Source organism: Meles meles, chromosome 7 (genome assembly GCF_922984935.1).
Source record: "Meles meles chromosome 7, mMelMel3.1 paternal haplotype, whole genome shotgun sequence".
Classification (NCBI taxonomy): domain Eukaryota; kingdom Metazoa; phylum Chordata; class Mammalia; order Carnivora; family Mustelidae; genus Meles; species Meles meles.
Window position 1 is genome coordinate 3,390,846 of NC_060072.1, and position 11,678 is coordinate 3,402,523.

Sequence of the window (11,678 nt, forward strand, 5' to 3'; positions counted from 1 at the left end):
AAAGCTTCATGATCTTGGAGGCGATGCCTCATTCTGTATCTGCCTTACTAGGCCTGACTATTCCAAGCGATGCCTTCCTCAAGGTCTGCTCGTGGCCTCTGCGCGAACGGTGTGAAGCGAGTACGTCAGACTGGGAACTGCCACTCCTCTTTACTCACGAATGTCTTAACGGAGCGCAGAACCGAAGCAGCCAGGCAAGCGCGGCTCCCGGCAACACGGAGCCAGCACCGTCTCGACTGCCCCCGTGCCGGTCTGATCCCCACACCCGGAGTGGCCGCGGGACCCCTGCCCTCCCAGACAGAAGCGCCCCCGAACTCCCACCGGGGTAGAGACGCCCCTTCCCTGATGAGGCCGTGGTTCGGAATCTGAACCCACGACCTCGCAGAAACCTATCGCATTCTACTTAACAAGCTGCTCGGGCCCGCTCGTGAAAAGTCCCTCTGATACACGATGTGCCCCAATCAGTCATGATCGTGGTCAGAGTCATCTTGACAACCACCGCCTTCGTGACATACCCTGGGGCCGTGACCGAGACTGCGGTCTCCCGTCCCGGGGGTGGGGGGGGACGGAAGCTGCCACATGCCACGGGGGCCTAGTGGGCAGGCCTGCTGTCCGCCCTTCGGAGCCAGCTCCCACCCACGTTGGCAGCAGGTAGGAAACGGAGGTCCGGCAGCCAGTCCTTGTCCAACTGAGTTCTGCTGGTGGCTTGGTTCAGTGGCCATTCACAAGGACCTACTCGGGACCTAAGACCAGCGGGGCAGACACGAACAGGACACACACTGCACCCAGCGAGTCCCAGCCCCGTGGGGAACGTCAGTGCTGCTTTCCGAGAGCCTTTGGAAATCCTGGCCGGAGCAAAAACAGCGCAGCGACCGGCTGTGGCTCACGGAGGAGCCCAGGGCAGGACGGGTCAGCTTCCTCCCAGAACACCTCCTGGGCTACACGTGGGTTTTCACGTCGTACGAGGGGACTCACGTAAGCCTCTACTTCTGAGCTTCCCAACCCTCAGAGAAAGGAAGTGGGATTTTCTGATGAGGAGAGAGCAGCAGAGCGGTCTAGAGAGGCGGGCAAAGACCCCGGGCCCGGCAGGCAGCTGCTCAGGAGCAAGAAACCAAGTCCCAAGCTTCGGAACCCAATGCATTTCCACCGTATGGAGCTGCCTCCGACGCAAACCAAAACGTCCGAGTGCTTTCTCGCACACCACGAGCTGACCTGAAACCAACGTCGGCTCAACCACAGAAATAATTCTAACAGGGCTGGCCCGGGGGGACAACATTCTTCACTTTTTGGCGTGCAGACACTCTTCCAGACACCGCGCTGTCACGACGACGAGATGCTACGCGATTCAAAACTCCAGAGGAAGGAACAAACACACCTCCCGCCCGTGACACGCATCAGGCTAGGCCGCGTCTCACCATCCGCAGAACCAGCTAGAAGCTCACGTGCGTGTGCTCCTTTCCACAAGAAGCTCACGGCATGTCAGCGTGGCGAATCCTTGGAAGAAGAAACAAAGGCGTTCACATGCGGCCGCCGGGGGCTGCTTGGTTCTTACTTTATGTTTATTTATTGGTTTTTTTAAATTTTAAAGATTTTATTTATTTATCTGTCAGACTGAGAGAAAGAGAGAGAGAGAAGCAGGGGAAATGAAAGGCAGAGGGGGAAGCAAGCTCCTCACAGAGCAGGGAGCCCGATGCAGGACTCGATCCCAGGACCCTGGGATCATGACCTGAGCTGAAGGCAGAGGCTTCACGGACTGAGCCACCAGGTGCCCCTGATTCTTACTTTAAAACTGTCTTTGAGGCGCCTGGGTGGCTCAGTCGGTGAAGCGTCTGCCTTTGGCTCAGGTCATGATCTTAGGGTCTTGGGATCGAGTCACGGGTTAGGCTCCCTATTCAGTGGGGAGTCTGCTTGTCCCGCTGCTGCTCCCCCTGCTTGTTCTCTCTCTCTCTCTGTCTCTCAAATAAATAAATAAAATCGTAAAAAAATAAAAATAAAAATGAAACTATCTTCACACCAAGTTAGAAATTCAAGTTCACTGGCTCATTCTCCCTAACCACAAGACCTGGCCTCAGCGCTGAGCTCGCGTGTCCCATGTCCCTGGTAAGGCTGAAGTAACAGATACAGCACCCGTCTGCCCGCACCCGAAACTGCGCCTTCCTTCGGAAAATCTGTGGAACGTAGGGAAGACTGACTCAATATCAAGCCATGAAAACCAGAAATAAAAACAATGGTCCTCAAATTCAAAAACGGCAGAAATGATACCGGTCCCATCCTCTCTTGGAGCGATGCAACAAAACCGGTACAGACGCTCAAAAGGCACACCGGCCACCTGCAAGGCGAGACCCTTGCGCTCTTTTCCTTTGGGGATACGCGCAGAGATGCGGGAGAGGAAAAGGAGAAAAGAGAAGTGGGGGTGTTTAAAATCTGTGCACACTAAGCCAAGAAACATTTGATTTTTTTTTTATGATTACTTAAAGAATATTTGTTGTACAAACACAGATGCTCACAGCACGCAAGAGAAAGAGCGTTGGCTATCAATCAGGAAATAGCAAGATGTTTTGGCAAAAAACAGTTCCCCTCTCTATAGTCCAGTTTCGCCTTTTAGGATGAGGACAATCTCCAGCTCTCGTTTTTGTATCCTGGTACAACCAGCAGCTCCAAGAGCTTCATGAGCTTCCTGAGCAGACTGGGGTTGTCTGGCTCCCCACTGAGCACCCTAGAAGGTGCTTGGCGGATGGCTGTAGAATGATATATTATATATATATATATATATATTTACTTAACAGAGATCACAAGTTATATATATATAACTTGTTATATATATAAAACATATATATGTTATACATAACATATATATAACATATATAAAAATCTTTATATATATAAAGATTTATTTATTTATTTATTTATAACATATATATGTTATATGTATATATAACAAGTTATATGTTTTTAAAGATTTCTATATATAACTTGTTATATATAGCATATATATAACTTGTTATATATATGTGTGTGTATATATATATATATAAAGATTTATTTATTTATTTGACAGAGATCACATGTAGGCAGAGAGGCAGGTAGAGAGAGAGGAGGAAGCAGGCTCCTCGCCGAGCAGAGAGCCCGATGCAGGGCTCGATCCCAGGACCCTGAGATCATGATCTGAGCCAAAGGCAGAGGCTTAACCCAATGAGCCACCCAGGTGCCCATATATATATATGGGCACCTGGTATATATATATATATATATATATATATGAAATACACAATTATACACACACACATATTAAGGGATTAGCTAAATAATGACTTTCCGTAAACACGATGGACTATTACACAGACATTTACAACGATGAAGCAGAAACACATTGGTTTCACACGGCCCGGTTTTCATTACCCAAGAATCAACAAAGCAGAAGCAGATTACGAAGTGGCTTCTGTGCAAGAAACACGCCTTTTCTCCGCTCTCTCTCGTGTTCTCTCTCACACACACAGGGCTTAAATCTCTGTTTGCGAGTCCGACTACACGAGCTAGTACACATGATTTCATGATTATGGGACGTCTCTCATTATATACCTAAGATCTGAGAAAAGAGGGAAAAAAACACATGTTCTCTACCGTCCCAAAACTTGCTTTTGCCTCAGCTGTCGCGAGGTGGGACAGGGCTGCCCCTGTGCTGTGTGAGGACAGCTCCAGACCTGACCTACTACCCCAGCAAGCTGTCCGCTGGACACTCAAATCAGCATGGCAACAGCGAGAAGAGCCGGCACCTGTGACTTCAGGGTCTGTCAAAGAATAACTCTGGCGCAGCTCAGCTGTCCAGATTTACGCTACATGGAACCGCACCGCTAACAAGGAAGGAACCTCTCCCGGAAACTGAGACAAGAATCTGCCGCTCAGCAGCACTGACTTCCATTCCACATTCGTCTGCCTTTCCAGGCACTGAACGCAGAGCCAACTTTGCACCACAAAGTAATGTAACTCACCCCAGACGGCTAGTTTGTTGAGCAAGAGAAGGAAACACTTAAATATTCCGGTCTGCAAACAGGAGCGAGTAAACCCGGTGCTTACCTGTGCCGGCAACGTCTTACTTCCGAGCTGGTCTCGGCACCAGGGGTTGCTCGCCGAGGCCGGGCCCTTCCCTGCAGCCTTGGCAGCGAGAAGGTAAAGGAGGAAATGATTACAGTATGTCCTCTGGATCCTCCCCAACTCTCCACCACCTTGCAAGGGGAAAGTCACCGTGACCCGACTTCAGCAGGAATGGAGAACCTGGTGCCCCCCGCCCTGCCGGCCCCCCCCCCACCGCACCACCTCCCGAGCGGCCCTGGAGAGCCGGGCGCTCCCTGGTTAGCAGGGGTCGGGGTGGCCGCGCAGCCCAAGGGCCCGGGGCGCGCTGCGAACGCCGGCACGTCCCACGGTCTCTTCTTGGGAGGCCGTTTGACACACACTGGGGCACGCCGTCGCTCCCTTCGACTTGAAAACTAGCTGAGGAGCGCTCGGGCACGCCGCCGGCCGGCCGCGGTGGGTCCGGGGCGCGCGTGCGGGCAGAGCCGGCTTCCGGAGCGCGGCGGACACCGCCCTGCGCCCCCCGGGCCCGCGCGGCCGGGACGCGGGCAGACCTGGGCGCGAACGCCGTGCGCGGGACCCGCAGGGCCGGGCCGGGGAGGAGCGGGCGCCGCTGCCCTGGGCTCGGCCGGGGGGCCCGACCGCGCTCGGGCGCAAAGTGCGGCGGCGCCCCAAAGCGGCTGCGCGGGCGAGTTTCTCCCGTCCGAGCGCAGCCCCCGGCGGTCTGTCTGTCCCGGCCGCCCGCTACCCAGCCTCCGGGATCCCGGGGTCCCGGGAACGCCCCCGGCCGGTGACCCTCCCCCCACAATCGACCGGGCGGGGCGAAGGGCGCGCCGAGGCCCCCGCCCGCGGCGCCCTCCCTCCCGCGGGACAACCTGTGGACCCAGCGTCTCCGAGGCCCCGGGCGCTCGGAGCGAGGCCGAGCAGGGGGCGGCCCCCTGGACCCGGGGATCCCCCGCACCAGACCCGGTGCTCCCGGCCCGCGCCCCCGGGTCCCGCGCATGCGCCGCCCGGCCCCACCCCTGGCTCCGCCGCCCGGCGTCCGGAGAAGGGGAGGCCCGGTTCTCCGACCCCCGCGAGCGCCCGCCCGCCCCTGGGCACCTGGGGCCGGTCCGCCGCCTGCGAGTCCGCCGGGCGAGCGCGCCGAGGGAGGCGGCGCGGGGCAGGGCGCTAGCTGCCGCCGCCTCCGCCCCCGCCGCCTGCTGCCCCCGCCGCGGGGCTGCCGCGTCCCCTGCCCATGCCCGGCGCCGCCTCCCCGCGCCCGTGCCAGCCGCGCCCCCCGCGGCACGCGCCGCCCCTCTGCCCCCCGCCCCGGCCCGGCTGCGCGGGCGGCTCGCGAGGGTGGCCGCCGGAAGCCCCGCCCCGCCCCGGGTCCCCCGGCCGGGCCCCGGGCGGGACACACCCCCCCGGCGGCGGCAGCCGATTGGTTGCCCGCGGGGTCGGAGGCGGGGCCGCGGCCTCCGGGGCTCCCACCTCGTGTCCCGCTGCGGCTGCACCCGTGGGGAAACTGAGGCCGGAGAGGCGGAGGGGCTGCGGAGGTCTCCGGGCGGGCGGGCAGAGAGCCACGGAGGGACAGCGCGTGCAGCTGGGCGTAGGCGGGGGTCCAGGCCGGCGCCCCGGGAGGGGCTGCAGTCGCGGCGGGGGTGGGCGCGAGGCCGCCGGACCCTGGAGGTTCCACCCCTCCTCCCTCGGGAGCCCTGCTCCGCTGGCCTCTGGCGAGCGGGTCTGGACCCCGGGCGAGGTGCGAGCGCCGCCGAGTCGCGGGGTGCGCGGGGGGGGGGGCGGTCGGGGCCGCGGGGGGGGGGGGCGGTCGGGACCGAACCGGTCCGTAGGACCCCAGCACCCGAAAGAAGGCGAAAGAGAACGCGAGCCTAGGGGCGCGTCAACAGGTGGTGGAGGCGCGCGGGCGGGGCCGCGAGCAGGGACCCGGGGTGAAGGGCAGCGGGGACAGTGTGGGCACCGGCTGCCAACTCCGACCACCCGCTCCACACCCAGTCCCCCACCCCGGCTGCCAGACAGCCGTGACCCCTCCCGCCGGGCGTCAGGGGCGAGGGGCTGACTTTGTGCCCGGCCAAGGCGCTGGGCCTTTGCCAGCACAGGGGGAGGTCGCGGCCCGGCAGCCAATGACAAGGAGCCGGGGAGAGAGCTGCGAAGCTGCCCTGTTTGCGCGGCACGCGGCAGCGCACGGAATGCACAAAGCCCCGGGTGCCAGCGCATCGGGACACCCCTCCCTGGGGAACGAAATGTGTGCTATGCCAGCCTTCCTCCCTGCCCTCCCGCTGCTCCCGCCACTGTTCTATTTGTGGCGGCGAGCGGCTGGGGAACCTACTCGGGGCCGGATACCCAGCTGCAAACGAATCCCTGTATTGTGCCCAGACTGGAGCCCAGGCCGTACCTGGCCCGTAAATCTCAGGCCCTGGAACTCACCCTTGTGGTTCGGCTGGTACATGTGGTGAACTTCGCCCTTCCCTGCAGAGACACCCACATCACCTTTCCGCTCGCACACCGGCAAGCCCAGCTTTTTATTACAACATCCTCACATCCTAGTAATAACCAGTTATTTGTATTATGTTCCAGTGTTCAAGGTGATCTTCTCACATTAAATCCTGACTATGGCACAGGCTGGGTAGGCTGAACGGTATGTCTTACTCATGCTGCTAGGAGCCACGTACCGTGCTGGGTGTCCTGGATACAGCCAAGAAGGAACTACAGAGCTGACGTCCTCATGAGGACATTCATATTCAAAGATGTCATCTGACGTGCTCCAGATCCCGGGCTGTGAAGGACCCAGAGTCCAAATGCAGGGATATTGGCTTCTTTTCCCTGTTACGCTGTGACGGTCTGCCATAAACTCAGGTCAGCCAGGCGGTTGGAAAGACCTGGTAAAAAATTGTTTCGAATGAGGACAAAGGAAGCTTTTAGGGTTCAACAGAGTAGTGTAGGCACCTAGCAGACATCAGAGCAATTATATTCTTGGATTCCTGGGGCTCTCAAGGTTTTAGGGAGAGAAAATTTGTTTTTCATGCATGTGTCCAAAGTTGTCCCTTTTGAGCAAATGCTTTCCGCCACCCATATCCTCCCTTCCCCATCCAGGTAGAGAGGGAAGAATGATCCGATCTCCTGGAAGCATCCATGAGACAGCTCCAAGCATGCTCCCTCGGGGTGGGGAGGCATGGGTCCCTATTTGCTGTGAAGAACCTGTCACACACCCAGCACAGGAGAAACTGTCACCCAAAGAACACCCGCCCCCCCCCCCCAATGTCCTGGAAGTCTCTCCCTCCCTCTCTCCTTACCTGCAGCGTGGATGGAACATGGGCAGTGCCAAAGAGCAGAGACGGCCTCCTGTGCTCGGCTGAGCAGGATCTGTGTAAGATCGGGGACAAATTCATGCTCTTGACAATGTGTCTGACACCCTGGGTCCCCCTGGAGCCTTAGTAAATGCTAGGAGGCTTTGGGGGTACATGTGTCTCAGTTCATAGCTTCCAGCTGTTTGGGGCTGATGCTGTTTCCGCATTTCTAATCACATTTTCTCATCTGTTAGAAATGATGTTTGGAGACATCATTGTTATGGTGCTCCCACTATGATCGGGAGACTGAGGCAGAGAAGTTGCTTCCGCGACCAGGTCACGGAGGCTAGTTGCAGAACCCGGCTAGGAGGCAGGTCGTGGCACCCACACTCTGAGCAGGTCCTGGATGCACCCACCCACCCACCCAGTCTCCCTGGGGCTGCTGAGGCTGTGCCTTTGGCCTCTGGGAGAGAATCAGGACTTTGAGAGAGGAGTTGGGGAGCCAGAGGGGACTCCTGCCACTAAATACCAGACTGTGGGGGTACACAGTGAACTTGGAAGAAGGTGATGTCAGCCCTCTGTGTCCAGAGAGAAGGTGAGACCTGACTGCCTCCCTGAGTCCTGGTGGGGGGAGCAGCAGGTCCCACGGGTCTGGGCGGCCAGGCCAGAGTCTGTTTGTCCTACAGCTTAGGTAAGCCCTTTTCCAGGAACCAACACCTCTGCAGGTCACTTGTTTGCCCTTTGCTGATCTGCAAAGCCTCTGATGAGATTTCGTGCTCCCAGGCTGTCATCAGCCAGGGCAGTGGCCTCTGGTCCCATGGAAGCTGCCCTCGAGTCAGGTGGTGGAAATCGATGGGGACAGGGAACACAGGCTGAGAAACAGAGAGTTGGCTGTTGGCAAGGACAGAGCTGCCCCATGGCCTACAGCTGGCCCTCGGGGCCGACGAAGGGCCTGTGTGTGGCTGCCGTCCTAGTAATGACTGCAGAACCTCATGGGTCCAGATAACAAAGTCTTGTCACATTAGGGCAATGAGCTCACAACAGTCCCACAGGGTAGCTGGGTTCATCCCCATTGTACAGATGAAGAAACCGAGGGCCAGAAATGACATCGTTCGGCTGAGATCTCCAAGAGGGAGCAAGAACCAGGCTGTCAGAGTGCAGATCTGTTCCACCAGCCGCCCCGGCCCCAGGGTACCCCCCAGAGGTCTGGTCCAGAAGCTGGTGCTCTCCCGGCCTGCTACCCCAGCGGTCTCTGGCAGGCACAGGAACATGGTGTGGAGGATCATTCTCGGCCCCAGCACTGCGGAGTGGCAGCAGCACGTGCAGAAGCCTATGGCAGGGGCGAGGGGCCACGGTCAAGGGGGAGAGAGTAGAAATGGTGCAAGGTGGGCAGCGGCGGCCTAGTGCGGCGTTGGCTTGATTCCATCAGATTAGTAAAAAATAAGAAACGATGCATGCTAACCGATTGTTATTACCGAAGCAGAGGCAGCGGTGGTGGGGGAAGGTAGGCACTTGCATGAGGCCTGGGGGTTCTGGAACCTTCTGCAGGCCCAGCAACGGCTGCTGCCATAGACACTCCGCCTCTTCGGTAATTAACCTGTCCCCAGCCTCAGTCGACAGACGGGCCGCCGTGCTTGAGAAGTCCACGACGGCCCACTTGCAGCAAGGCTGCCCCCTTCCCTCCCTTCCCAACAGTGAGCCATCCTCCCCTCTGGGTCTGCGCCATTCCAACCCCGCGGGAGGGGGCGGGGCTTAAGCTTCTCCAGATGGGGACTGCCTCGTAGATGGTCTTTTGTCCCATTTAGGGCGCTGGCTTGGAGCTTCAGGACTCATGTGACCCAGTAGGTGAGAGCCTGACAGTGAAGCGTGGTGCAGAGCAGCATTTGGTCAATAACGGACATTCCGCTCTGCTGGGACGGGGTTCACAACGCTCTGACCCGGGTGGGGGTCCCACCTGTGAGCTGTACTGCTGTGGGGGGCAAGGTCGGAGGGAATGCAGACAGAAGACACAGCCTGTTCACCCACAAATGCGTGGTGAAGATGGGCATACGGGCAACCACGGCCTGTGCCTGGGACACCCCCAATCTCCCTCATGAAACGAGCGGATAGAACCAGGGGTCAGGAGTCAAACAGACGTAGCGTCAAAACCTGCCTCCACCTTTGACTCGGTCTGTTCGACCTTGGACAAATGACTTGACCTCTTGCCCGAACTTCCTCATCTAACAAGTGGGGCAGTGGTCCTTATCCGCATGGGCCCTGGGGAGAGAATGAGCGGGGCCCTGTAAGGACGTGCACGGACAGAACCTGATAGGTGGGTCGTGGTTGCGATTTGGTGTCCAACGGCCCGAGGGCTCTGCCAAGGGTCACGTCCTCTAAGAAGCCTGCTTGGCGTCCGTCCCACCGGCTGAGCTGCCCTCCCCCCCGGGCTGCCACCATCTCCCACGCAGTTGAGCTCTGTCTTAAAAGGGGTCTCTGCCCCACCTGCCTCAGCACTCAGGCGAGCTGGCCTGGACGGAAGCCTCAAACCACCCTGACCCCAGGCAGAGTGCTTACTTGTTGCTCGCTCATGCTCCGGTCCGCCCGGGCTCCTGCCTTTTACAGATGAGTCCTTCCAGCGCATCGAGGCAGCACGAATTTGAGCCCAGCCCCAGAGAGAGCTCCTCGCAGCAGGGCCAGCCTCCCCCCGCTCTTCATTCCCCGGTGCCCAGCACAGGGCCTGGAACCCACAAGGCTCCATAAATGAGCCAGGGAGTGGCCAGGACGTTCTACTGGCACCTCTAGGCCCTGGCTTTCGCCGAAATGAGGTCAAAGACTATGGTCCCCAGTCCCCTGCAGGGACAGGCCATGTGTGCCAAATGTCCCTGGGCTGTAGCAAGATGGGGAAGAGAAGCCGGGACCTAGTGTTTCCTGTCAAGCTTCAACTAGTCAGTTTGAAGAAACACCCTTTTCTCCCCGAGAGGATGTCCTTGACATAAATGCCTTTTCTTAATAAAAACGTCTTCGATGAAGTGCCGGTAACGGTTGGTAGGGATTGGTGTGTTTGGGCTCACCGGCCCCCAGGTCCGTCCCCAAAGCTGTTCAACGTGTTGTTGGTTTGGAAAGCCCAAAGTCCAGGACCTCCTGGCCCCCATGAGCTCTGTTTACTGATAAACACACAGCACGTTGCAAAGGCCTCCTGACATGTTTCCAGTCTTTGTACCAGGCTAGCTCTCTCCTCCAGATTTACTTGTGATATTTATTTGCAAGTCAACATTCTGGTTTGTGTTGAGACTTGCAGCATGGAATACACCGTCCTCCACGAGGGCCCGATTTTGATCTTGGACAAATCGTCGGAGTGGGGTGTGGGCGGCCGCCTGGGGAGGCTGCCCGAGTCACACCCACGTGGGGGCCCAGCTGACATGCCATCAGGCATCCCAGGGGTGGGGGAGCCCAGCCTGGTGGGGGAGAGGTTCCCTCTGCCTGGGAGCCCGGGGCGCGCAGGGGAAGGAATGGGCTGGAGGCAGAGAGGAAGCTGAATTCCACGCATGTGCGAAGGCGGTGGCTGGAACCATCTCTAGAAGGGGACAGTGGCAGGGGGCGGGTCACCAGAGCAGCAGCCTGGCGGAAGGCCTTCTCAGATGGCTGGTGGGAAAGACAGAACCCGGGGCTGGGGACTAGAAACCCACCACCTCGTGTCTCCATGCAGAAGCAAGTGTTAGTGCTGAGTGTAATTTTAAAACCCGGAAAAAATTCTCTAGGAATGGCTAGGTAGGTGCCAAGGACTGAGCAGGCGCCTCCGAAACAGGACTCCCGTCTCACAAAGCTAGCGACCCTGGTGCTGATGCCCTCCGGGAGAGCAAGGCAGGCTCGGCGCTCCTCCTGCAAAGCTGCCCCCAAGTTTCCCCATGCCTCCTTGCTCCTGGGTCCCTGGCGCGTGGCCTTCGGGCCTCCAGCCTCACATGAGGGACTGTCTCCCATTAGAAAGCTGGTACCTTGACTTCTGTCCTCACACGCCCCTCCCGTCAAGGTCAAGGCCCAAAGTCTCCAAACTGGCAAAGGTCCTCAGGTCAGAAGCGGCCGCTACCCACCCCCAACCCCGTTCCTGCTGCCCCCCCCCACACCCCAAGCTTGGCCTGGACGTTCTGGACTCTCAGATACTTGTAGAGGTTTTTATCATCGTTTGTAAGGGATTTCTTTCTCTCTCTCTCTCTCTCTTTTCTTTTTTTTGTCTTCTAGCACTTTATTTTTTAAAATTTTTATTAACATATAATGTATTATTTTGTAAGGGATTTTCTATTTAATTTTTTGTGTAAGGGATTTTTTTAAATACAAAAAGTTTTACTT

The 11,678-nt window shown here is 58.0% G+C and overlaps 1 protein-coding gene and 1 long non-coding RNA gene across 10 annotated transcripts in view; both read right to left on the minus strand.

Moving 5' to 3' along the window:
• PPARA (peroxisome proliferator activated receptor alpha) overlaps positions 1-5,362 on the minus strand; it is a 65,314-nt gene extending 59,952 nt beyond the window's left edge. For 3 of the 9 annotated variants that reach the window (XR_006819599.1, XR_006819600.1, XM_046011251.1), the window contains exons 1-2: positions 5,170-5,303; positions 4,075-4,152 (exon numbers count right to left, since the gene is read on the minus strand). The gene's annotated coding sequence lies outside the window, so the exon portion shown is untranslated. The other 6 variants (XM_046011253.1, XM_046011257.1, XM_046011256.1 and 3 more) reach the window with 6 other exon arrangements.
• A 1,192-nt stretch (positions 5,363-6,554) lies between these two features.
• On the minus strand, positions 6,555-9,985 carry LOC123947188. Its single transcript, XR_006819718.1, has 3 exons — positions 9,909-9,985; positions 7,362-7,431; positions 6,555-6,947 (listed from the first exon to the last, which is right to left on the minus strand). It is a non-coding gene; the product is annotated as an uncharacterized LOC123947188 (long non-coding RNA).
• Between the last annotated feature and the right edge of the window lie 1,693 nt (positions 9,986-11,678).